Source organism: Periplaneta americana, chromosome 4 (assembly GCF_040183065.1).
Source record: "Periplaneta americana isolate PAMFEO1 chromosome 4, P.americana_PAMFEO1_priV1, whole genome shotgun sequence".
In the NCBI taxonomy this organism is placed as follows: Eukaryota; Metazoa; Arthropoda; class Insecta; order Blattodea; family Blattidae; genus Periplaneta; species Periplaneta americana.
Genome location: NC_091120.1, coordinates 142,634,215 through 142,661,086, shown reverse-complemented (window position 1 = coordinate 142,661,086; position 26,872 = coordinate 142,634,215). Strand labels below are relative to the sequence as shown.

Genomic DNA, 26,872 nt, shown 5'->3' with positions numbered 1-26,872 from the left:
CCGAACTTTAATTTCCTTTAAATGTAAATTAGAAAAATATCTTATGATGAGTTGCCAGACCTAACGCGTTGCAAATATTTAATGGAATGTGTTCAACTGTATTTATTTTTATTTTTTATTTCATTTTTTGTTTCTTATTTTTATTGTGTAATCATGTAAATCGTGTTTATTTATCACACTTAACGCCAATATGTATCCCACTGTGTTGTTTTTTTATTATTAATCTATTTGTGTGTAAATTTTATTCAATTGTCGGTTTCTGGTTTCCCTGATTCTGAACTGCAAGGTCAACACACAAAGCAGTAAACAACATTCCTTGAGTTTTGATGTTTCTGTATACCTCCGTCTCCTGCTACTAGCAACCAAGCCTTAATGTAAACTCCGCGTTGCAGTCAACTTAACTCAACGGTCCCCAAGGTGCTATGTGTGGTTATTACAGTGTCACCATCATCACCATCATGGTCATGATCACTATTATTGTCGTCGTCATCATCATCATCATCACCACTACGTACATTACAGTTGTAACACAATATTATTATTACACATTTCAATAGACCATGTATCTACACAATTAAGATGTCCCAGTGGAAGCGTACTGTACTGTTTAGGCTATAAACTTTTACACTAATTAGAAATGTTTATTTCTCCCTCCCTCTTCCTCTGTCTGTCTGCTTTTTCCTCCCTTACTCTCTCTTCAACTGTTAGGTGAGAGGGAATTGATGGAATTAGATTTTGGGTGAATATTTTGATTTACATTTTATTTTTCCAATATATTATTTGGATGTCCCTCTTCAAATTTATTTAAATTTTATTTATTTAAATTCAAATATTTATTTAAATTCAAATATACAGAATAAAGAAATATAATTACAAAAACAAACAAAGATAAATACAAATAAAATAATACAAGCAATATAAAAAGAAGATACAGTAGTATTAACAAAATTTGAGACCGAATGAGCAGCGCTCGTGCTCGGTCGCAGTTCAGATATAATATTAAAATAAAAAAAATAATATAAATAAATAAATAAGTAAAATAAAATAGGAACTAAAATATAATTACAGCGGCAATGGAATTAAGTATATACTATAATATTAACACTAGAGAAGAATAATATCGCACGTGAAAAGTAGGATTAATATATATTTCAAAATTATAGAATACAAATATAATATAGATTGATTTATTCATACACATAGGCTATAAATTTATTTAATCAAATTTAAGATATTAACACGTTTCTAATTTTCTTGTTATATGTTAGTGGGTTACTATATCACTTATGACTACACTCAAATTGTACACATTTTTAATTTTCCGATTTTCTGTTTCAATTTTAATTCTCAGTCTTCATACTTTTAGGCCACGGAATTTTTTGCGGAAAACATTTTACGTAACTTATATTTATTTTTTCATTTCAATATTTGATTTTTCCCATTATCACGTATAGTTATACTAAAACTATATCCATTTAACATTTATATATCTCAGAAAAGAACGTGCTATATATATATTACTTTAATGCTTAGTTTGTATAAGTTTAATTTTTTCCTTGCAAAACGAACTTTTCCTCAGCTTCTATTTAATGCAGAAGGCTGAAATTTTCTGATTTGTTTATTTGGATATTTTACATGTATTGAAACAATGTTTTTTAAATTTGTTAAATTGTGGAGATGTTACAGGGAGAAATGTACTACTGAAAATCGTTGAAAAAATATGCGAATTGTTAAAAAAAAAACATATTTTTCAATGAGTAAATAAATTAAAGAAAAAGTACTGTTTCAGCTTAAAATTGTGTGTTCATAAGCTGCAAAAAACAAACTGTCTAGTTTCAATAGTTTTAGAGAAAAAAAATCGTATGTAAAACGTAATTTAACATTATGAATACAGGCAATTCAGTGTCCCTTTAATGCAATCAAACTTAGCACAGCCACTGGTCCACTGTAAAGCAGCAATTTACTATTTTCCAACATATGTCCCAATTCTTCTTACGATTTTCTGAGGAAATCCATTAGAGTCGTGGCCGAAAACGTTATAGAAAGGGAATTTCACTGACAGTTGTAATTGTCCGTCTCTCGATGCAATAGAGAGGAAGGTTCTGTATCTTGTTTTTTGTTTATGCGATATAAGACTACTTTTCAGAACAGTGACGCTGCGATTGACATTAATTCTTAGACAAAAATTAGGAGAAAATTACTGCTACTATTCCTAAAAGAAGCAAGGAATAAAGACCATTTTGCCATAACGTAGCGTTTAACAATAACCTAAAAGTAAATGTAAAGTTATACGACGTAGAGCTTTTTTTTTAAAAAAAGTTGAATACTCGGAGTTTGGGAAACGTAATCACGCCATTAAGGAAGGGAAAATATTAACAGAAGTAAGAAATAAAGTTGAGAACGAAAATGAAGAAGATATCAGAGTTGCAGGAAAGCATCGACAGATTAAAAAAATGCAGGATACATTATGCCGCGGACAATTGGCAACAAGGATCGAAGACCGAAAAATATGAGCAAGATAAATAGGAAAGCAGAATGAGGATAGAGTCGGTGAGGGAACAGAAGGATATAGTAAGGGAGAGAAATGGTGTAAGGAAAATACACACTAAGTCAAACGAGAGGGACGGGGTTCAAATAGAAGTAGGCAAAAATCGGGGAGAAACGCTAGGGACGAGTTGAGAATGCATCACTAAATGGAAGGATACTAACACAAGAGGGGAAGAAAAGCGAAAAAATGTAATCTTAGAAGCTGGTGAACAGAAGGACTGAAATGTTGTGCTTTTGGGTCAGTGCAGTCTAGAAAATTATAGGGAAAGGGTGTTGTTTTTACAGAATAATATAGGAATAAATTGCAACCTCATTCAAGAAATTAAATTACAACATCGCATACAGAACAAATAACACTCTACAAAATCATCTCAACACACAAACAACACAAACAAATACAACCACACAGGCCTATACGAACTCAAATGTAACACCTGCAACAACTTCTACATAGGACAGACTGGCAGATCATTTCAAACACGTTACAAAGAACACATCACAGCCATAACAAAATTACAAAACACCTCCACATATGCAGAACACATCACAAATGCTAACCACACCTACAGAGACATCAACACAGATATGGAAATACTACACATCCAACCAAAAAGCCAGAAACTAAACACATTAGAACAATATGAAATATACAGACACACAAAAACACACCCCAATGAAATTCTCAACACACAACTCAATTTCAGAACACACACTCTTTGACTCCACATTACACCACACAAACACACCCTCACAGGAAACAAAACAAGAGGCACCAATACCAACAACAACCAGTTCTGAGGATGACCCATAATAGGTCGAAACATGTAAACCAGGTACGATAGAATTTAACACAAGAAAGTCATATAATACATATGCCGAAGTGATACAGTGTTAAAAGTTGTGTAATCAAGATGTATAATAAATTTAGTATGAAGATGTGTTAAATTAGTAGATGATAATTAGGGATTGAGGCTGTAGAGAAGGAATATAGTATCAACCATAGACCATAATGACCTACAGTGCATGTCGCTCATAACTGGAAAGTTGAAACCCGGTATAGTGCGGTGCATTTTTTTAAAATAATGAAATACTTTAGTATGATTTCCTTCTGAAGAGAATTCGGAAGGTCTGTATTTTTTATTTTTCAGTAAAGAGAATTTGAGTCCGGAGAAATTACCGAACAATTACCAAATTACATATTTCGGCTTCTAGTGGATATCATCTTGTAGTGAACGCGCAAACGGGATGAAGAAAATTAAGCGTACCTTTTCCTCGCCGATCTACTCTACTCTACTAAACAAGTTTGACAGTTTATATAGTTCATAATCTTTACTTCGAAATTTTCTTAGCCTATTTTATTGCAATTACACGAAATAGAAACTCTATATGAATTGCAATTATATATTCTTTATTTTTTGTAATTATTATGTCAGGTTTCATTAGATTTTGTACTGCCTATATTTATACTTCATTTCTTGTCACTAGAGTTGACATAATGCTTATACCATTGTCTATTTCGATATTCATTCTAGGAGATCTAGAAATATCTATTATAATAGATTTGTGAACCTATGGAGTGACTGAGAAGTGGACGTACCCCCTTTATTTTCGAAACTATGATGGCTATAATCGAATCTTTATGGACATTTTCCTGATGTTTAACGAACCAAAACATCAGTATGCAGACCGTCATTGTTGCATCACAGCTGAATTCTGCTCCTGTTGCTGCAGATGTTGCGGAGGTAATTCGAGGTCACGTGCGGATGTGGATGCATTTTCCAAAGCTGCTCGTAAAACTTCCGTTGTGTGATACCAGTTACTACTTCCACTAGAATATTGCCAAGGTTACAGAGATACCAACATAAATCTTTACGAAATAAAGTGGGGGGGGGGGGGTACAACCACTTCTCGGCCACACTGAACATTGCGTTGTTGCTATTCAGGCTATATTCGAGCTAAACATGAAAGAATCAAGTGCACAGAGGAGTGCAGATTACCGCCATTTTCGGGAAATTCTGCCTATTGCATGTTTCCTTTATTATTATTATTATTATTATTATTATTATTATTATTATTATTATTATTAGTCGGCCTGGGTGACGCAGTCGGTACAGTGCTGACCTTCTGTGTCCGAGGTTGCGGGTTCGATGAAATTTAAATGTGTTTAAATGCGATAGGCTCATGTCAGTAGATTTACTGGCATGTAAAAGAACTCCTGCGGGACAAAATTCCGGCACACAGGCGACGCTGATATAACCTCGCCAGTTGCGAGCGTCGTTAAATAAACATAATGTATTATTATTTTATTACCTTATTCCGTTACATTTTTGGTATACAAATTGCATAACTTGTACTTAAATTTATTAGCTAAAATTGAATTCAAGTACATGAGTGAAATATGTATTTATTCACACTGCAAATGAATAAATATACGGTGGCAGTGGTAAATTATTACATACAATAATAATAATAATAATAATAATAATAATAATAATAATAATAATAATAATAATAGTAACAATAATAACAGTAATAATAATAATGATAATAATTATAATAATAATAATAATAACAATAACAATAACAGTAGGGTAGGCTATGTGGGATATGATGATAGAGACTGGATTAATCTTACTCAGGATAGGGGCCAATGGCGGGCTTATGTGAGGGCGGCAATGAACCTCCGGGTTCCTTAAAAGGCAGTAAGTAAGTAACAATAACAGTATTAATAATAATAATAACAGTAACAATAATAATAGTAACAATAATAACAATAATAATAATAATATTAATAATAATAATAATAATAATAATAATAATAATAATAGTAATAATAATAACAGTAGGCTATGTGGGATATGATGATAGAGACTGGATAAATCTTGCTCAGGATAGGGGCCAATGGTGGGCTTATGTGAGGGCGGCAATGAACCTCCGGGTTCCTTAAAAGACAGTAAGTAAGTAAGTAAGTAAGTAACAATAACAGTATTATTAATGATAATAATAATAATAATAATAATAACAACAATAACAGTAGGCTATGTGGGATATGATGATACTGGTTTAATCTTGCTCAGGATAGGGGCCAATGGCGGGCTTATGTTAGGGTGGCAATGAACCTGCAAATTCCTTAAAAGGCACTAAGTAAGTAACAATAACAGTATTAATAATAATAATAATAATAACAACAATAATAGGATATGGAAAGTTCAATTTAAAAAAGCATTCTATGTAAAGGGAGCATCCTAAATGAAAGGAAACAACAAGTTAAAATAACCTAATTAATTAAAGTTAAACTAGTGTCATATCTTAATCTCCCATTGTAATATGCTCATGTAAATATTGCATATCTTTAATTGTATTTGAATCAATATGTATTGACCAAATTTTAGTTGTGAATAGATATTTTTTCTTTAATATTTGTGGTTTGTGTACAGATTTCTATATTTTTTCTTGGAACTGATAATACATTATTGGCTAAGACCACACCGTACACGAGCCTGGCTCTTACGGTAGTGGCTAGAAACATTTTTGTTCTATAATTTTAATTTGTCTCACTAGCTAGCTAGCTAGTTAAATAAAGTTATTAAATAAATTAAATATTATCTATAACTTTGATATTATACTGCTAGTTTCACAAATACTGAAATAATGAACTTAATTTTTCTACATTGGGGACTGTAGGCCTACATCGCATAAAATAGCCTAAAGAATATAACATTTCCAACCATTTACTGCTACATATATAAATATTATTTCCAGGATCCTGAAGGATGAGCGCTCATGATCTGATGAATGACATACTAGAAGAGTTGAAGTGTCCAGTTTGCGTGGCATACATGCTACCACCAATCCATATCTGCAGTAATGGACACACTATCTGCAGCAAGTGCAAAACAAAACTCGTGAATTGTCCGACTTGTAAAGAACAGTTTCTTCAAGCACGTAATGTGACACTGGAAAAGCTCTCGGTCAAAGTAGAAATACCTTGCAAGCATAAGAAATATGGTTGTATGTCCTCATTCCCTTTGTCTGAACTGACAAATCATTATGAGCTATGTTCATATACTCCACTCAAATGTCCTGCTAAAAACATCACTCACTGCAAATGTAAATGGATAGGAAGCTATGGCAACATGAAGGAACATGTTGTTGAGGAACACACTAACGCGATAACGAGCATTTCAGATGTAAAATTAGTACACATTAAGAAATTTAAGAAGAATGTTAAATACCAAAGAATAATACTTTCGCTTGATCGTATTTTCTTCGAGCAATTTGAAGCAGTTAAGGACAGATTTTATTTTGTCTTACAATTAGTAGGGAAAGAAGAGGAAGCATCAAAACTTAAGTATGACTTTATACTTGGACCGACAAAGAACAAAGAGAAAATCATTCATACTAACCTTACATGTGCTTACACAGTTAGTGTGGATCAGACAGTAAACTCTGGAAAATGTGTTAAACTATATTATGACACTGTTGAACGATTCTTAGACGAAAAAAATAATCTGCAATTTAGTTTGAAAATTTCCAAGAAAAGTGGATGAAGTAATTAAGACAATTACACTCATTTCTAATAAATTGATGTTTTGTCTGCCTAAAAATCAGATAAAAACAATTATGGTTTCTAGGAACAATACTCAAGTGGCTTCACTCATAATGAAGAAATGTTAAATTTTCAACTTCTTACTTCAAGAATTTAAGTAACAGCAGAAGCTAGAGGAAATTCTTTCAATATCTTAACAGAGTTTTATTTCCTTTTGTTAATTTTAATGGATACATAGGTTATACACAGTAGGCCAAAAAAGAATGGCACAAAATTTAAATGGTTATAGCCTATTTTAGTAGCCAATGATTTCACTTGAAAGTTTATTTCACAGGCAAATTTCACAGTCCTTGTAGACCGGGAAAGTACTGTAATATTTAATTTTTTACCATTCATTAAACATTATTTTTTTATTTTTTGTAAGGCAGCGTAATTTGAGTAATTTACATCAAATAATATAAATCGCTGAGGAATTGCAGGACGTTAGGTTCACCGTATACCAAGAGGTACAAGGATTAACCACGCAAGGCAATGTTAGATGTATCGACATTATTGCCATAAAAAACAACTCGGCTCGATCGTTTATGCCGCACTAAGCATCATGGTCTTACGAGTTCAGCAGGCCAAGCCGTTTGTTGTGCTATCACCATTTGTTTTCTTCCGTTTTGAGTTCTCATTTTATGAATACTGGGTCGCTTAACGAAGACAAGATTTTCATTAAACATTTGAACCAGTACGATAATGTATCTGCCCGTCAAATTGTAAGGAACTACGCTCAGCGAGAATGGTCTGTTTCAAGTGTAACTCCCACTTAGTCAAATACCAAAGAATAATACTTTTGAATAATCACGTCAATATTGTAAAGAAAAATATCACCTTTCAGAAATTGAGGTTGTCGGTCTGATGATGGGAGCAAGGGAAACCATAATTCTTTTTCGCTAAAACGTGATAAAAAATTAGCCCTCAGTAACACCACTATGAGGGAAAGAGCCATTAGTGCCTTAAAGGGATTCATTCGGATTTTACGAAATCATCAGTAAGTAGGCTATACACCCCTACTAACAACGTTTTAAATGTATTTATATATCAATTTCCTGTATTTTTACTCTATTGTACAAGGTGGGCCAGTCAAACGGAAAGATTTGATGGGAGTATACTGTTCATATGAAGAGGGTGAGAATTAATATAACTATCTCTTCTCTACCTACTTTACAATAATTTATGACTCCTTAGGCGGTGACGTCTGTATCTCCGCGTTGCCTAGTAACCAAGGTGTTTGTCTCTATCATGTTTTGTTAAATGGTGCTCATCGTTACTGCAAACAGCAATAATTGATTTCAGTGGTCATGAGAAACCTCTCCATGCCCAAAAGATAACGGTGTGGTGCGCGGTTTCATCAACTGGAATAATCGGCCCATTCTCTTTCGAGAATGAGACCGGAAATGCAGTGATTGTTAATTCAGTGTGATATGTTGAAATGATACAAAACTTTTTTACACCACAACTCGCCCATTTTCCAGTGAATGAAAGAAAACACACTGTTTCAACAGGACGGAGTAACAAGCCACACCGCAAGAATTTCGATGGATGCTGTGAATGCTTTGTTGCCGGGCCGCGACATTTCTCGGAAAGGGGATATCGTTTAGCCGCCTAGGTCACCTGATTTAACGGTAGGCCTATGTGATTTCTTCCTATGGGAACACCTCAAAACGAAGGTGTTTGGGAGCAACCCACCCAGAACAATTCCAGCCCTAAAACAACGTATACTAGAAGAGGTCGCTGCGATATCTGTCAATATGCTGAGAGGGTTATGCAACAGTTCGTGGCCAGACTACCCATAGAAGAAAGTGTGTGTTTCAATGGAGGTCACTTAGCTGACGTAATTTTTAAGAAATAGTTTTTTTCTTGTTGCATGCGTAATGGTTATTCATGTACTTGTCATGTCTACTCATTAAATTGATGTAATAGGAACTTTTCATTCTTTTTCTGCGCCTTGAAATCTTTCCGTTTGACTGGCCCACCTTGTATTTGTTTAATGTACTTGTATTAGGCTTAAACATAGGTTTCTTTATTTTCTCTTATATTTACTTTTTTGTTTCAAATTACACGTTTCTTATTTATATCTATACACGTTCATAAATATATAGTAGCCTACAGTTTCTCAGTCTTCGCAGCATTTTAATAAAGGTAGTTTATAAAATTAAATTAAAAGTACAAAAAACTGTATCATAGGAACATCCGAGTACCACTTCATGTCAAAGCCATCTACCTATATTTCCGCTATACACTGGAACTGACGAGAATTTCTGCTCTCGCGCGTAGCTTTCAACTGGCCCTCTTCTCTCGTTTTCGTCTGAATTCCTACACATCTGGTCTTCTCTGAATCCTTGTACCCTCTGCCACATCTCATAGTGTACTTTGCCGGTCGCGATGGTATTTTGTTCCGAATTTCTTGAGAAAGATTAAAACTTTTATACTATTCTCACAAATTGGATCTCGTTAATCCTCACGCATCTGGCTCAACCGGTTTACATATTATTGTTAAGAAACTATATATCTCCTGTGTCCAAAATAATGTAAATAAATCATTAACATAGATATTGTAGTTTCCATGCAGTAATCATTTGATATTTTACACTTTTTGGGACATCAGAAACTCTGTACGTACCCCCTTACCCACACTGGGGAAGGATATAGTTCTACGTTAAAACAAGAGATGACGATGTAAAATTACGAGAAACAACATTTAAGCTGATAAATATAAAACATTTAGAATAATGGAGCAGAAAATAACCCAAATAAGCAACCTGTGTATCCATATATTTCATCTGTCACTTGTTCACCGTAATTTATAGACGAGGGATGCGCGTCCCATCACGGTTGGCACTGTGTTGCTATGGTATCTGCCTATCGCTCGTTCTGAGAAAAATATGCCAGAAATGACTCATTCTTTTCATAATAGTGTAACTTGAAATTGACTGCTCTACAAAAAATTTTCAATTGAACACGTGACTTCTTGTTTGTTGGTTATACGAAGTATAAAGTATATTACCTAAGTTTGGGTTCAAAATATTGCTAGCTGGTATAATTTATACTTTTAAAATTTACTTTATATTGTATCTGGAGAAACAGGGAATCCGTTCCATGCAAGATCACGGACCCAAGAAGCCGATACCTCACAAGCGTAAGAAACCGAACCAGCGCAAGAAGCAGCTCAAGAAGCCGCGAGACAACGAGCACTTGGCTGACACCCTGGAAACGTACGATGACAAGTGAAGATCGGCGAAGTGAGAGTGGGATTATTTATTGTGACGTTGGTGGATGAGTGTGGTGCTGTTGACTGATCACTAAGACAGGTAGACAATGCGGAAGAACACAGTTTGTGCATTGTGAGCGACTGGAATGATGACGAAAGGTTGTATGTTGCATTGTGTATAGGCTAATTGATGGAACTTACAACTTTGTTTTAATTTATTTCTTTTATCAAAGATAATTATTTTAATGTAACAACATTGAAAAATATAATTAATTGTTTCATCTTATATTACTTACATAAAGTAAATGTAATATAAACAATATTACAATTTTCAGATAGCAATAATATAATGTTACACTAACAAAATAAAAAACTTTGTAATCTATATAATAACATGAATGCAATTATAAAATTATACTGATAATGATGAAATGGGGACGTGAATAAAGAAGAGAGACCGACACATAAGCCTATGCATTAATGAAAACTAATTATCCATCAAATTTATAACAATGTCTTGTTGAATTTCGTACATAAAAACCGAAATATATTTAATTTGTATTCACACAAATATATAACCAAAAGATCAGACAACATATGCTTGACAGAACCTAAATGTACCACAAATGTAGCTTATAATCACAGTAGCAACTTCGGTCCAAGGCTTTATAAAAAAAATAATAGCTAAATTCCCAAACATACAATTTGTTAATGCTCCTTATTAAAAAAAAATCAATTAAAAATTACTGTTTAGGAAGAATATTTAGAGTTCCAATTATTGTGATATATGTGTTTTTCTTCTTCTTTTTTTTCTGTTATTTAATAAAATGTCTTAAAATTATGTGAATGCCCCCTGAGCACGAGTATGTAACGTACTCTTTCTGGGGGTGCTGGAGAAATTATTATATAAAAAACAATATGTGTATTTGTTCTATCAATAAAGTATTATTATTATTATTATTATTATTATTATTATTATTATTATTATTATTATTATTATTATTATTAGATACCATAAACACATCGTCTCTGTCAACTAATAGTATTATACGTGATGTGTAAGGATTCAAGTAATAAACGGTATAATATAAAATAGTCGAACCCTACTAAGAGCTCAAGGAGTGGTGTAGCTTTCTCTTCTGAAAAAAAACCTGGCATGTATAGATGTATAGGCCTTTATAACGTGTTATGGAATTATTGCAAATTATTAACTATTTGTTTGTGCACCTGTCAAGATAGAAGAATTCAGTGGAGCATAGTATCGAGGACATCATGCCAGAAGATGGGGTTATCTCAAAAGTAGGGTGTATCGCAACAAGCCTCACATCATCTTCCAGCTGAAACAAAACATAAGGAACGAAATTAGTGCCATCGAACCTGTTTTGATGGGGCAAGTCATGCAGAACTTTCATAGCAGATTGCAGGAATGTATTCGTTGCCATGGAGGTTATTTACGAAATGTAGTTTTTAAAAAGTAGTCATACATTCCCAGATAAGACTGAATTATTTTTTGTTAAAAAAATACGATTTTTTTGTATGAATTATTTAATTGTAATTGATATAACATAACAAAGCTGTTTTTATTATTATTATTATTTTTTTGTTGATAGTATCCGAGATTTTCAGTGTCCTATATATAGGACGTCAGTCATATCCCCATGCAAAAACATTATATGACATAAGTCGTTTTAGCACAAATATGTATAAATTGTTTAGCTTAACAATACGTCAAATTAACACAAAATTATAATATCACTCACACACAATGAGATTATTTTATTTTTCGAGAATGTTTGTGGTGTGTGATACGTGATAAAACATTTTACATGTGCACCAACATCACACTTCATACATATTATTGTTGTCTTTGTGTGACACTGTCTGCATCGAGTTTGTTTTTCTTGAGATACCACAAAATGATTACTTCCATCAAACCTTGAATCTTTTTGCTCAGTCTTAGACGAGATGGTCTACCGCAGTGGTCGTCAGCATTCGCTGAAATGGGTAAAGGGTAAGTGCAGCAGAATTAGGTAGAGAGCATACCCGCCAGCAGCCACAAATGCACCTGCGGATAAGAGACGATAGCCCGAGAGTGCAGTGAGTTGACGACCGCTGGTCTACCGCTTGACTGTATATGTCGAGCAGTGGATTCGAGAACAGATAAGACAAGACGTTTGCAAAATGCAAGATGATCCAGTTTTTCGTTGGAGTTTATCTTGTATAGCTGCCATGCATTTTGTTCTACTACGTCAATGCAGACTAAAGTACCATTTCTTGCTTCTGATAGATGTTTTGTATAGATTGATGTTTTGGTCCACCCATATTTTTGTTGTACTAATATATGATATTGGGCTATTTCACTGATATTTTCTTCTTCAAATTTCTAGAGTATCTTGAAACTGTGTGCACGGAAATTGAAAAGTATAATATTTCCCTGCTGTATGTCAACATCTTCCCAATTGAAATTTATTATTCTTTCTCTTCATCTGTATATCAGTTGCTGAATCACTAGTATTTCTACTGCCATTCTCAACATCGCCTTTACTATGTTCATCATTACCATTATGACTTTCGTCACCATAATCATCCATTCCCTCTCCTTGTGTGTTGAGGGTTACTTCCATCTCAGCTCGCAACTGACTACCAGGCATACTGTCAATTGTAGGGTTATTTTCATCACCAGAATCCTCAACAGTTATGTTACCACACGCATTTTTTGGTGATAAAATGGTGATGCAAATGTTATTGCACTTAGGTATAGCAACTTGGCGTCCTGAATCATTTGTAAGGCTTCATTTAGTGAAAACCCCCTATAATAACATGAGTACCATCAGTCTCATGACATGTCCCCTTTTATGACTGACGTACTACATGTAGTACGCCTAACTTCACCATAATATGGCATAACACTAAATAAAAATTGAATCTAATTATGAATTATTATATACGAAGTACATCATACGAGTATGTCCTATCAATATCAAAAGCATTATATCTATAGCATGTGATATATACCGACTTCGAGAACAACATGTTCTGCTCCACAGCCATGACTCACACAAATATGTCAACAACAATGACTATGACAGACTGAACATAATAAAAAAAATTGGAGGCAATTTATAACACATAAGGATTATGGTATCATGATTGCCGACTATGAAAATCTTACACAACAATGTTAAAAAAATAAAACGTCAGGTATCCTATATATAGGACGTCAGTCTTATCTGGGTTAATAAATTGCATTGTACTAGATTACTTCCGGCATATGTGTTTTCTTTTAACTCGTCCTGAGTGTCCCACAATAGGGCTATAAATATCGTCATATCCCACTGCCGCACCCTATACAAAAGTTGTAGGGTATCAAAGAAGGAATATCTAGAACATATTTTCAAATACTGTATTTTCATTTATAAAAAGTGTGCCAATGAGTCTGTTATTTTTAAGTGGCACCATGTAATTATTTCCCCATTTTTTAATTCTTCATGTATCAGTACGTACAAAATCATATTTTATGCCATTTATAAACTATTGTTTTGTAAAAAACTTACCTCTTTTGATGACAATATATGTGTACTGAACAAAGGTAAATTTTAATACTTCAGTACATCAGTTTGAGGAGGCTTTGGATTAAACAATTGCAGACAAGTGAATAAGGCTAACAAAAACAAGTGAATAAGGCTAAACAAGTGAATAAGGCTAACAAAAACAATTGAATAACAATGCTTATTTCATTTCAATATCATCCTGAAAGTAATTAATCACAGCAACTGTATTTCAACCTTCCGCAGAATGAAATAATTCCAGCTTGTGGTACTTCATTCACTGGAGAAGGAAGAGGAATTCAAGATATCTTATTCCAGCAAGATGGTGCCCCTGCGCATTATGGAAGAGAGGTGGTGAATTATTTAAATCAAGTATTTCCATGAAGATGGATAGGCAAAAGAGGAAATATTGAATGGTAGACAAGATCGTCTGATCTGTACTCATTACATTTTTTTTTCTTACGGGGATATTTGGAGTGGAGAATCTACCAGGACCGACTACGAAACTTGGAAGACTTGAAATGAAGTATCAGGGATGAAATACAGCAGATCAGTCGAACAATGTTGCTGAGAACATTAAACAATTGCAACCTAGATGTTGATACAACGTCGTAAAATAACCCAATAAAAATAAACAATTTCAAAGTCAGGTTTATGCATTGTTTGGCAGTAAATGGTAGCCATTTTGAGCAGCTTTTATGAACTGAAATAAACACGTGATACAACACAGCAATGCTAATTTTGATTTAATTTTTTTTTTTTTTGCTTTAAAATCTAAGCATTGTATTACTATTGCAGTTAAATTTTAAGTGCATGACCGACGATGTGTCTTTTTTAAATTATAAATTTAAATAATATTAATATTGTTATTCGATTGTTTTATTAGCTTTATTCACTTGTTTCTATTAGCTTTTGTCTACAATTATTTAATCCAAAGCCTCCTCAAATTGATGTACTGAAGCATTAAAATTTCCCTTTGTTCAGTACACATACATTGTTATCTCAAGAGGTAATTTTTACAAGAAAATAGTTTATAAATGGCAAAACTATATATATATATATATATATATATATATATATATATATTATTTTGTACGTACTTGGACCCGAAGAATGCAAAAATGGGGAAATAAGTACATGATGCCATTTAAAAATAACAAACTCATTGGCACACCTTTATAGGCTAAATGAAAAGCATAGTATTTGAAAACATGTTCAAAATATTCCTTTTTGAATACTCTACAACTTTTGTATAAATAGTTGCTTCATAAAATTAGAAATAAGAAAGTTACAAGCATTGTTACATACTTTTTACTCACTTTGTATATTCTTTCAAGCAACACTCAAAACCTTTAAGAAAAGTAACTAAAGTCTCTATATCTTAATAGTAGCAGGCATAGGGCCTACTTTAAAATGCTATTAAAAGTTCTTTCCTTTTACATATTTTTAGTAACTTTATCTTTCAAATATACAGCTGAACATTTATTGCAATGTTAGTGATAACTCTATTGGAAATAACTATTAATAATCAATTCCAGAAATCTCTTGTAATGAGACTTTTTGTATAAGCAAATTCGAAGTTTTAATTCATATATTTTATAGCAATATACATATTGGAAGTTTATATTGGACAAAGTTATTACCTTCAAAGTTCTTTGAGCCTAGAAAAAGAGCAGCTCTTCACAGCGTCCACCGACTCAGTACGGTCCTGGAGTATTACATCGTGGAATATCTTTGGCCAGGTATAGGCAAGGATCTTCCTATAGTTACATGCTCAATCCATTCACATAATGTAATGCCTTGTTCATTATATCTCTACGCCACTCATGATTTTTATTTTCATAAAATGAAGCCAATACCCATTGTTTTGTTGGTGTAGAATAGTTTCTACTTTTTAAAGTTTCTGTTTTTTAGAGCTGGCACTTTCCGACCCGTGGACACGACTATACTGCACACCTACATGCTATATCCTACACTGCTATCACAATTTTCTCGCGTGATCTGAGAAGATGTGTGACGAAAAGAAACTCTTTGACACAAAAAGAAGATACAATGCAACAAATATAAAAGAAAGTGTCCTTTACATACTATCACCGTTTATTCATACAATAAAAACGCCTAGGCCTATATAGTACACAGTATATTCTACATATTTAAATATTTACATACATATCTATAGTACACTTATCGACACAGTAAATCAGTAAATGTTATATATTTACAAGTGAGTGTGTGTGTGTGTGTGTGTGTGTGTGTGTGTGTGTGTGTGTGTGTGTGTGTGTGTGTGTATGGATGGCTGAGAAGTGATACCTCGTTTTCTGTACCCTAAATTTGCAGATAAATGAAAAAAAGTTTTAAAATTTATTTTTCTTAAAATAAGATAACTTTTTATACAGAGTGATTCAGGCCACCCGTAACAATAATTTATTTCGGAAAGTAATGCATTAAAACTTTCGACACAAAAATATGTATAACTAAAGCACATGTGAACTTTCACTTGAGCTTGATTTCATCAATCAGCCTTAACAGGAAGTAGGGTCAGTGGCGTATTACTTTAAAATTTGAAATGGGAGTCGTGGTCAAATATTGTACCATTTGATAGAACACTGCAAAACAAACAACTTTCATAGGAAACGTTTTTATTAATTCCTACTCTTTCAATGAGAAAACGTACGAAAAGACAATGGGTGATTCGGACCACCCGTAAGTCATTTATTTCGGAAACTATTGCATTAAAATTTTATGAAACGAAAATATTTGAAACTAAAGCACATGTGAACTTTCACTTGAGCTTGATTTATCAATCAACCTTAACAGAAAGTAGGGTCAGTGGCGTATCAATTTAAAATTTCAAATGTGAGTCGGGATCAAATAGGGTACCATTTGATAGAGCTCTTCAAAACAAACAACTTTCATAGAAAAGTTTTTATCAATTCCCACTCTTTCAATGAGAAATAATCTGTTGCAGCCAGATCAGGAGATCTTGGTGGCCAGGCAATGTCATCAAATCGTGAAATTATTCGTCCTGGAAACATGTTATGGCGAAACAGTTCATTGAACCATGAGCAGAGTGCGCTGATTACTTCCTATGGGGTTATCTCAAAAGTAGGGTGTATCGCAACAAGCCTCACATCATCATCCAGCTGAAACAAAACATAAGGAACGAAATTAGTGCCATCGAACCTGTTTTGTTGGGGAGAGTTATGCAGAACTTTCATAGCAGATTGCAGGAATGTTTTTGTTTCCGTGGAGCCTACTTACGAAATGTAGTTTTTTTTAATAATCAGACATTAATAAATTACATTGTACTAGATTACTTTTAGTATATGTATTTTCTTTTAATTCGTCCTGAGTGTCCCAGAACATGGCTATAAAAACCGTCATATCCCACTGCCGCATCCTATATAATAATCATGTATTAATCGCATCTCCTTCCACTGCACAGCCAAGAACGTTTTTCAATAAATTCTATGACCAAGATCGGTCTATTACTTACGCACGAATCTCGGGATGAAGCAGACATTATTTTAACAGAAATTCTGCTAAACTCTGAGTTTAGCAAGTCTAGTTTTTCAGATAAAGCTCCCTGTGAAGCAGACTTGAATAATAATAATAATAATAATAATAATAATAATAATAATAATAATAATAATCCGAGGCACGACAGCCCATGAAGGACCATGACCGACCAGCCAGCTGCTGGCCTCACGTCCACATGCCGAAGCAGAGGTGGACGATCACCCAACCAAAATGGAGGTACCGGTTGATTAGTATGATGATCCCCCCAGCAGTTATAGCTGGCTTTCATAACCGGATTTCGCTACCTATCGTAGCTCCCCAAGTGCATCACGATGTTGGGTGGGCACCGGTCTCATACACTGGCTGAAATGTCATGAGAAAATGTCTTCCCCCATGAGGACTCGAAACAGCGCGCATTCCGTAACGCGAGTCCTAGGCAGGATGCCTTAGACCACGACGCCATGGCGCGGGACTTGTAATATTCTAAGTTTAGCTTTAAGAATGTGACAAAATTCAAGTTACCTAAAATTAAATGTTGAAATACTTTAATTAAAATGTTTAATTAATTATGATTATTATATTATATATAGTCTATCGAATTTCCTTATTGAAGGATGGGTTTTCGTGTACCTTAATAATACGTAATTTCAAGGGATGTCTTGCCCCCATTATTGAAACCTTGGTCTTCAATTCGTAAATGCTTACTATAGGCCTAGTCCTGTAACTCCAAATGTCACTTGAATATAAAGTAATGCTTCTCTTCGGTTGTATAAACTATAATTCGTATCTATGTAAGAGTAATGTAGACGGAAGTAGAGAGAAGTACTGTACCCTATATTGGATATAAATTATGCAATATTACACGTAAGTAGGCTACAGAGTAGGGCCTACTCGAGTAAAATAGTAACGTCTATCACGTTCCTAGAACGCTACGTCATTTATTATTTAAAATCTCATAATTCTTGGATGGAAGCATAATAACATGCAAATTCCAAAGAAAAATCCATAATTTACTTCAATTTCATGTTGTGTAACTTAGTTACCTATTGTTGTCATGGCAACACATTTTGCGAAATATAAACAAAATACGTTAACATACTTTTCTGATACCTAACCTGTGTGGCACTGGAGTGGAAATGTTCTTGTTACCTCAGGCAGCGTATTTTAAACTTGTTCTCATCGTAATTAAAGTTATAACAATTTTTGTACTGGGACTGGAACAGATAGAGTAAAGAAGGGTAGAAGAAAATAACGACTTTGCCATGTGTATAACAATTTCGGTGTTGTTTCCAGTGGCGGCTCGTAGTCAAATGTCCAGGGTAGGCAAAATTTACAGAACATTTTTATGTAATTCCCGCGATTCAATGACAGCTCGCTTTCATCATGCCCCCCGAAAATTTAACTCTTGCTTACATAACAATACTGTTACATCAATGAGCCGTCTCATAATTTGTCGGTTTTTTCTAGTTTATTGTAATACTGTTGTCTTGCAACCCTTGTTGTTCAGACAACATTTCCGAAATTGGATTCAAATTCTTTTCAAGTCTCTTTAGACTTACCGAGTTACAAATATGATCTGATTCCAAGTACCTTCTTTAGATTACAATAACAAACGTGACCACCTACAGCTTAGCTTTAACTTCACTTCCTGTTAGCCATTTATGTATTTCATACCATACTTACTTACTTACAAATGGCTTTTAAAGAATCCGCAGGTTCATTGCCGCCCTCACGTAAGCCCGCCATCGGTCCCTACATTGTGCAAGATTAATCCAGTCTCTATCATCATATCCCACCTCCCTAAAATCCATTTTAATATATCCTCCCATCTACGTCTCGACCTCCCCAAATGTCTTTTTTCCTCCGGCCTCCCAACTAACACACTATATTCATTTCTGGATTCGCCCATACGTGCTACATGCCCTGCCCATTTCAAACGTCTGGATTTAATGTTCCTAATTATGTCAGGTGAAGAATACAATGCGTGCAGTTCTGCGTTATGTAACTTTCTCCATTCTCCTGTAACTTCATCCCTCTTAGCCCCAAATATTTTCCTAAGAACCTTATTCTCAAACACCCTTAACCTATGTTCCTCTCTCAAAGTGAGAGTCCAAGTTTCACTATCATACAGAACAACCAGTAATATAACTGTTTTATAAATTCTAAATTTCAGATTTTTTGACAGCCGACTGGATGACAAAAGCTTCTCAATCGAATAATAACAGGCATTTCCCATATTTATTCTGTGTTTAATTTCCTCCCGAGTATCATTTATATATGTTACTGTTGCTCCAAGATATTTGAATTTTTCCACCTTATCGAAAGATAAACCTCCAATTTTTATATTTCCATTTCATAGTGTTTCATACCATGAAGGATTAAATTTTCTTGCACCTTTAGCACTGACTTTATGAACAATAGAGCTTAATGCAAGAGTGGGTCGTCCATTGTCCAAAATACTTCTCTTTTCAATGTCATTACGACGCGAAAACGGACAACGTAACAGTTTACTTATTATATCAGTCATAATATAATATTATTTTTATCACTTACATTAACTATAAATCACCAAATATACGTAACATTAATATACAGTACGTACTTGCAAAAATCACATTTTCTAAAATACACTGTTAAAAAAAACATCTTTTAAAACACACTGTTTAAAAACTGTTATACTACTCGTAACAATCTACGTTCCAACTCGTGAAACTTTCAAACAGAAATTTCGCAAATCGTAGGTGTTCGATAATGCTCGTGGGTTCTCGTTAGGGCAGGCAGATTTCTAGCGCGCTGGCTTCAGCATAGAACGCATGCGCTAAGAAAGTATTTAGAATAGCGATCTCTTTTAATGCTTACTCCAGGGCCAGCTTTGAAGTTACGTGGAAGGTCGGCTAACTTCGCTTCTGCCTACCTTCTGACAGTTCTGACGCATCGTGATCTGTCCAGTGTATTCTTGTCGCATAAATCGAACTGCCAGTAGTAAGCAACGTCCAACTAACCCTAAAAAAATCCCATTCATAGTTAATTGAAGAATTTCTAAGCACCTAGACAAGAGTATATAATTATATAAGGTTTTCCAAATGTGTTGGGGTAGTTAATAAATATCCACTTTTAGGTTTTTCTAAATGTGTTGAGGTAGGCTTAGCCTACCCTGCCTGCCCTGAGGAGCCGCCTCTGGTTGTTTCTTGTAACTGTCGCAAATGTTTACTCCCTATCGCCCCCTGATATCGACACATCTCTCCAGGAAAGCATTTCTACATGTATCCTTGACGTCGCCAACAGATTCTTCCGAGAGGTTATGGGCGTAACGTTGCAGACAGAAAAGTTTGGGGAATTTCCAAGGGGTCTCAAAGAAGCAAATGAAGTTATTGGTGACACTTTATGGGTACTGAACAACGCTGCGAATTTTTCGGTTTTAACGCTAGGACATCTTGATGATTTAAGAGTAAAAAAAGACAACATCCTCAATCCAGGCTCAGCTATTGTAGTAATCCACGACGGGAGTAGAGAAGACCAAATCAGGGAGGCCAATTACAAGTTTATGAAATTCTTCAAATAGGCGTGGAATCCAACATGTCGTCTGGTAATAAAATGCGAGTCTGTTCATTTTTCATTCACTCGAGATTCCTGTATTTTTTCGCTCTTTATATCAACGATGGATAATCTTATATTATCGGAAGTGATTGTTGTTATACCCGACTTAAGAGTCGAAGACATCAGATATTGACGTATACACGTGGCTTCCAGAAGAACAAGACGAGCCTTGCACTGGAAAACCAAATCAAGTAACATTTGTAGATCGATGGAAATCAATTAATAGAAGTTTTGAATATAAAGCAAATCTCTTCCCTCCAAAAGATTACAAGGATATGAAAGGATGTGAACTTTATATTTCTGTCTTGCGATTGAAACCATTCGTGCCAATGTTTGCGATTAACGATAATGTCATATATTACGGCCTTGTACCAGACATTATTATGACCTTAGCTCGCGATCTTAATTTCTCTGCAATATTTGTAACAAGTGAAAAGTCAGCACATATTACATTTCCTATGAGATATGAAAAGATCAATAAAAACAGTTTATTTTTCTGAATTTATGCTGTAACATATTCATACTTCTCTCAAAGTATCACATGGTTTGTCCCAAGTGGGATAAAGTTTCCTCTGTGGCAGAGCCTTGTTGGAATATTCAGTGCAAAGATGTGGCTGCTAATGTGCGTCTCCTATGTCCTGGGTTCGCTCGTATTCTGGATATTATCCCGATTGAATCACAGCAAACGCTTGGATGTTGTAGTGGTTCTAATGGATACCTTCCGAACCTATCTGGGAGCTGATATACCATTGAAAGTCTCAGCACGTTTTCCTGCTTGATTTTTCATGCTCTGGCTGTCTTATTGCCTCATGATAAATACAGCCTATCAATCGTCTCACTAATCTTTGAGAGCATCTGATCGAACTAAATGAGTCTTGATTGAAATTAGTGAATGCAATGTATGGAGGTGAAGAAATAAAATTTTGATGTTCTGAGGACGAGGATCTGTGTGATGTAATAGATTGTATTTTGAGAATTAAGAAAAAAAGGGACATGGCTGTCCTGTTTCCTAAAGATACGTTGCAATATTTTGTGCATAAGTATTATTCTCCAGAGAAGGGATTGGGTGTAGTGCCGCTTAAAGATGATGTCGACAGCGGCGGTTCCTCTTTATGAGCACAGGAGCACGTTAACACCTTATAAACCAACAACAATCATACATATTACTGTATTAATGTTATTACATCTATTACTTTCCAATACGCATTGACGTTCCTACATTTTTCGTCTCGAGAGAATGTCCCATTCGTGTGTCGTGTGTCTTTAAATCTCCATTGGACAGGTTGACAGCAGCTCGCACAATTTTTCTCTAGCAGGGTGAAATAGCCTGAGGCGAGAATATTTTCTGGTTTGTTACAATGGTTACAATAGCTCTGCTCTCACAGGTCTGAACGTGCTAGTGACAGAGAAACAGAGATGCTACATCTCCCTTGGGTCTGGCATCGTATTCCCTTCTCCCTCTTTCCTCATTTTCTCTCTTTACTCTTTCTTTTCAAAATACCGTTACGCACGGTAGCTTATTCTGTTGTCTCTTGTTCAGCAAAGTAAGAAATATACAAGCTGCAATGATGCGTATTGAAAGCTGAAACAGTAACACTTGAAGTTTGGAGACGGATGTATGTGAAATTGTGTGTTAAATTAAAAGAGGATTAAAACATTCCTCCATGAAAGAATACCGATTAAGTACATTGGCTATGTTGCCAGTTGAAAAAAACTTGTTAACGACATTAGAGACTTCAATAATAAAGTTATTGATAAGTTTGCATCTCTCAAAACTAGGCACATGGAGTTTCTCTACAAATAAATCTAGATTTTCAACAACAGCAGTGAAGGTGAGTCCTATGAATTAATTTTACTCTACTCTTGTTTAATGGTTTTAATTTTGGTTTATATGTGTAGATTTGGTACATGCATATTAGAACTCGTTTATCTCTGACGTGTGACTCAGCTATACGAGAATACCCTATATCAGTGTGTTCATTGCTCTTTTTTTTTGTGAACACCCATCCAAGAAAGGCACGAGCCGCCACTGGATGTCGAGATTGCTTATATTAGTTTTGGCGTTTATAGAAATGTGATGATCATTAATAGAATGAATAAAATCCTGGAACGGTATTTCACGTCTGGAATCGCTTATATGTATCATAATTATGAGCCAAGTGAGAAATTAGTATTGTTAGTACAAGGACGACTACATATGGACATTGTATTTCGTCTGATTGTAAGTCATTTACAAGGTGCCTTGTACTTACTGGTGATTGGATATTTGCTTGCAGTTATGACGCCTATTTGTGAGATTTTTCATCATGCTTATAAGGTACGAATATAGGGCTACTTCGCGACAAACTGGGCAGTTCTACGTTTTTCACATTGTACCCGTTGATCATAACTGAAGTGAAACTGTCAGTAGCTCACTAGATGGCTCTTGCAATGGGATAGGACCTCTTCACAAAAAATTAATCACATTTTGCGAATCCAGCGGAATCATGACTGACAAGAAATCATGTAGCATTTTCCATTCATACCAGCTGAATCTAGGTGCATTAGACTGAATATATACGTATGCATAATGCACGATGTCCACAATAACACTCCAACATTTAAAACAAGTATAATGGAAAGGAAAATGTGTATACTATAATTACTATACATGAAAATCATAATGTAACTCATCAGGTTTTTATTGTGCTCAAATAATTCAGTTCAGTGCACTTGCACATGGGTGCCTCGGGTGGCGTGAAGAATGTCAAACTTCAGTCAATTTCACGCCATGTATTCTTCAGCATGTCTTCTGTGACAGTGTTTATGTCATCTCTTATGCAACGATTTAAGTTCGTTGTGTCATTAACTTTTGTAGTGTATACTCTGTCTTTGACGTACATCCAGAAGACAAAATGTAGCAGGGTAATGTCGGGTGAATTGGAAGGCCAAGGAATTGGACCACCACGGCCAATCCAATGATTAGGGAATGTGTCCTTTAAAAACTGTCGGACGTCAAGACTTCAATGAGGTGGGGTACCATCCTGCTGGAAGATTATTGTTGGCTGCATGGCTACTATCTGCAGCACGGCAAAATTTTCCGGCACATTCAAGTAACTGTTACCAGTGACAGTATTCTTTTGAAAGAAAAACTGTCCAACAATTTGATTTTGCAGAAGCAGTCTTCAATGTCGGAGGGTCCTTATTGTAAACACGACGAAAAGTTTCGCTGCACTTGAATAATGGATTTCGTTTCTACATATCACCACAGTCTACTACAGGCTTGTAGAACTGGGCGAAAATTGTGATTGTGTTATGTGATTGTGTGCGGGCACAGATACATCATTCAACACCGGCAGACTGTGGACGGGGAACCAACGCTTTCTCCATGCTTTCCACCCCTCTCTCGCTAGTTCTGTATCCCTGGTCTAATATATACACTCACGAAGCTCAATACATAGGGAATATGCATCCATAGATAGTTGCTAACCACTAGGATTGCTACTATCGCCTCATCACAGACAATGCGAAAAAGTACCAGCACAGTCTATTGTTCCTAGTACTGTCTACAACTCAAGCTTCGTGACTATATATACTAGACTGTGATACCACCACACAGCCTGTGCACATTCGTTTTAAATCTCCATTTTAGAAACAATCTATTGTTGCAGCGCCACTATGTCTATTGTGAGCACTGCAACATTACCATGAGGATGAGAGCAATTCTATCGTCTAACTCTTCTTTTCTCTTCTGCAAATATTTAGATTGTGATTTTGAAATATATGATTTTGGTATAAGGTTTTCATTTTTATAAATTAGGAAGTCAATGAATTCTAAAATTTTCAAACTCTGGGTTACTAAATCTGTCCCATCAGTTAATACCCACTGATTAAATTCAACTAAATCATCAGGGTTATATACTTCACATTTACTGAATAGAAACTGCTTCAGCTCTGTTGTATCAGAACACTTGTCACACAATCCTAGTCTACACATTCTGTTGTTTATGCTGCAAACAATTTTAATGAGATTATTTAAACTTTCTTTTAGTTCTATACTGGCCAATAGGAGTTAAGCATTTTGGTGTATTGTGCATAGACACACTGAATGTGTTCCTGGTGATCTTGCTAGCGCACAATGTTTTGGTCTTAATCTGCTAAATGTTGAACACCAACTACCGGTATTACTAGACTCCATTAGAAAATCCATTGTGCTATCAAAAAGGAGTGTGTTATATGGCAGTAAAAATTTTTATATAATAAAATCATATTAAAAACATAAGATTATTTAGGGCCAAATTAAAGAAGTACCTAATTTATCATACCTTCTATTGTGTAGGTGAATTTATGACATTAAACAATGCTGCATGAATATTTCTGTCTTATATTAAAGGGAGAATGTAGGTATGTTTGGTGACAAATCTCAATATTTCTAACATTATTTTAATCTAGAAAATCCAAGGATGATTAAAAACATTCTTGTTTACTAGTGTGCAAAATTGGATGATTCTACCTTAAATACATTCAGAGAAAAGGGTACATAAAGTGCACCAATTTAACAGGCGGAGATAGGAACCTACCGATACCTACATTCTCCCCTTAAGTATCGATACTACACCTTTGTGTTATGCTACTACATTGTAAAACTCATCTGTATATACCTATTTCAACTAGACTGTGGCTATAATTAAAACTTTATAGTACCGGTACTAACCCTCTGATTGAGGTTCTGGCTGATATGTACCTCTATTATCAGGCAGTACACCTCACTTCACGATTGTGTCAGAGGAAGAGCAATTGTTTGTATGCATCTGAAATCTGATTAGTGTAACACATAGCTAATTGGCGATGTATGCAATGGAGGAAGAAAAGAACTGGCCACCTTATCCCATTATCTCCTGGCCTAGTTGCCTCATAAGTGGTGCTTTTTGGTATCACTTGTGAGATTCAGACCTGTCTTCGGACAGTTGACTAAACAAACAACAATATAGTAGCTTACTATTAAGATTTTTTTTTTACATGTTCCATATTCTAGCTGTGAAGTGATGTATGAATACCATGGAATGTAAGTAAATACAGTATAATACAATACAATTTCTATTATGATGGGTGTTTTCAGTACTGTAGCTAGAAAAAAATTTTAGGGGGTACTGTTGAAATCTCCTTGGTCAGACTAGATTCTATATGGACTCTTCTTCTTTTCCAAAGTTACTTCTTTGTCATGCATCCGCCTCTGCAGACCTCCTTCGATATCGCAGCCACAATTGCACATAAGACAAGAAATTAAATGCTGACACTGGTGACCCAACACTTTTAGAATCATAAACGTAGGAACTATTTTGCTGGAAGAGTATTCCTTTTCTTAGTGCAGATATCGTTATTACAGTAATGCTCATTCACATTCTTTAGTTGAAATTGGAATAGAATCTATATAACATGTAACTGGACTCAAGATTCATGAACGCACGAAAAGTAACAATATTTCCCTCCTCTAGCAAACTGCTAGCATTACGCCTGAGCGAGTTTTAAAAATTAGTGAATCAGTGCGGCAGAATTCTTGAGGCAACACATCATAAAATTAGTGTTATGCGAAGGTGTCTACGCAAGATTTGAAATTGGCGAATCAGTGTAGCAAATTTCTTGAGACGTTATGCAAGCTTGAAACTAACAAATCACAACTACTCCTGAAGTAGCAGACCATGATTTTCGATAAAACAACGAATGGACAAGTGTTTAAGCAAAGAATATGAGATGCCAGCCGCTATTTTCATGCCAGATATTAAAATCAAAATGTTTTTCAAATAGCTAACATTATCCATTTCAAAGTATATTAAGGACTATTTCAACATAGTTAATATATTTTCGAATCTATAGTCT

General features: G+C 34.8%; 1 long non-coding RNA gene across 2 annotated transcripts in view; it reads left to right on the top strand.

Annotated features, from left to right (window-relative positions):
• The window catches only part of LOC138698239 (uncharacterized), a 54,001-nt gene extending 42,686 nt beyond the window's left edge, over window positions 1–11,315 (top strand). For both annotated transcript variants that reach the window (XR_011331785.1, XR_011331784.1), the window contains one exon: window positions 6,310–11,315. This is a non-coding gene — a long non-coding RNA (uncharacterized lncRNA). The remainder of the gene's footprint in view (window positions 1–6,309) is intronic.
• The last annotated feature ends 15,557 nt before the right edge of the window (window positions 11,316–26,872 follow it).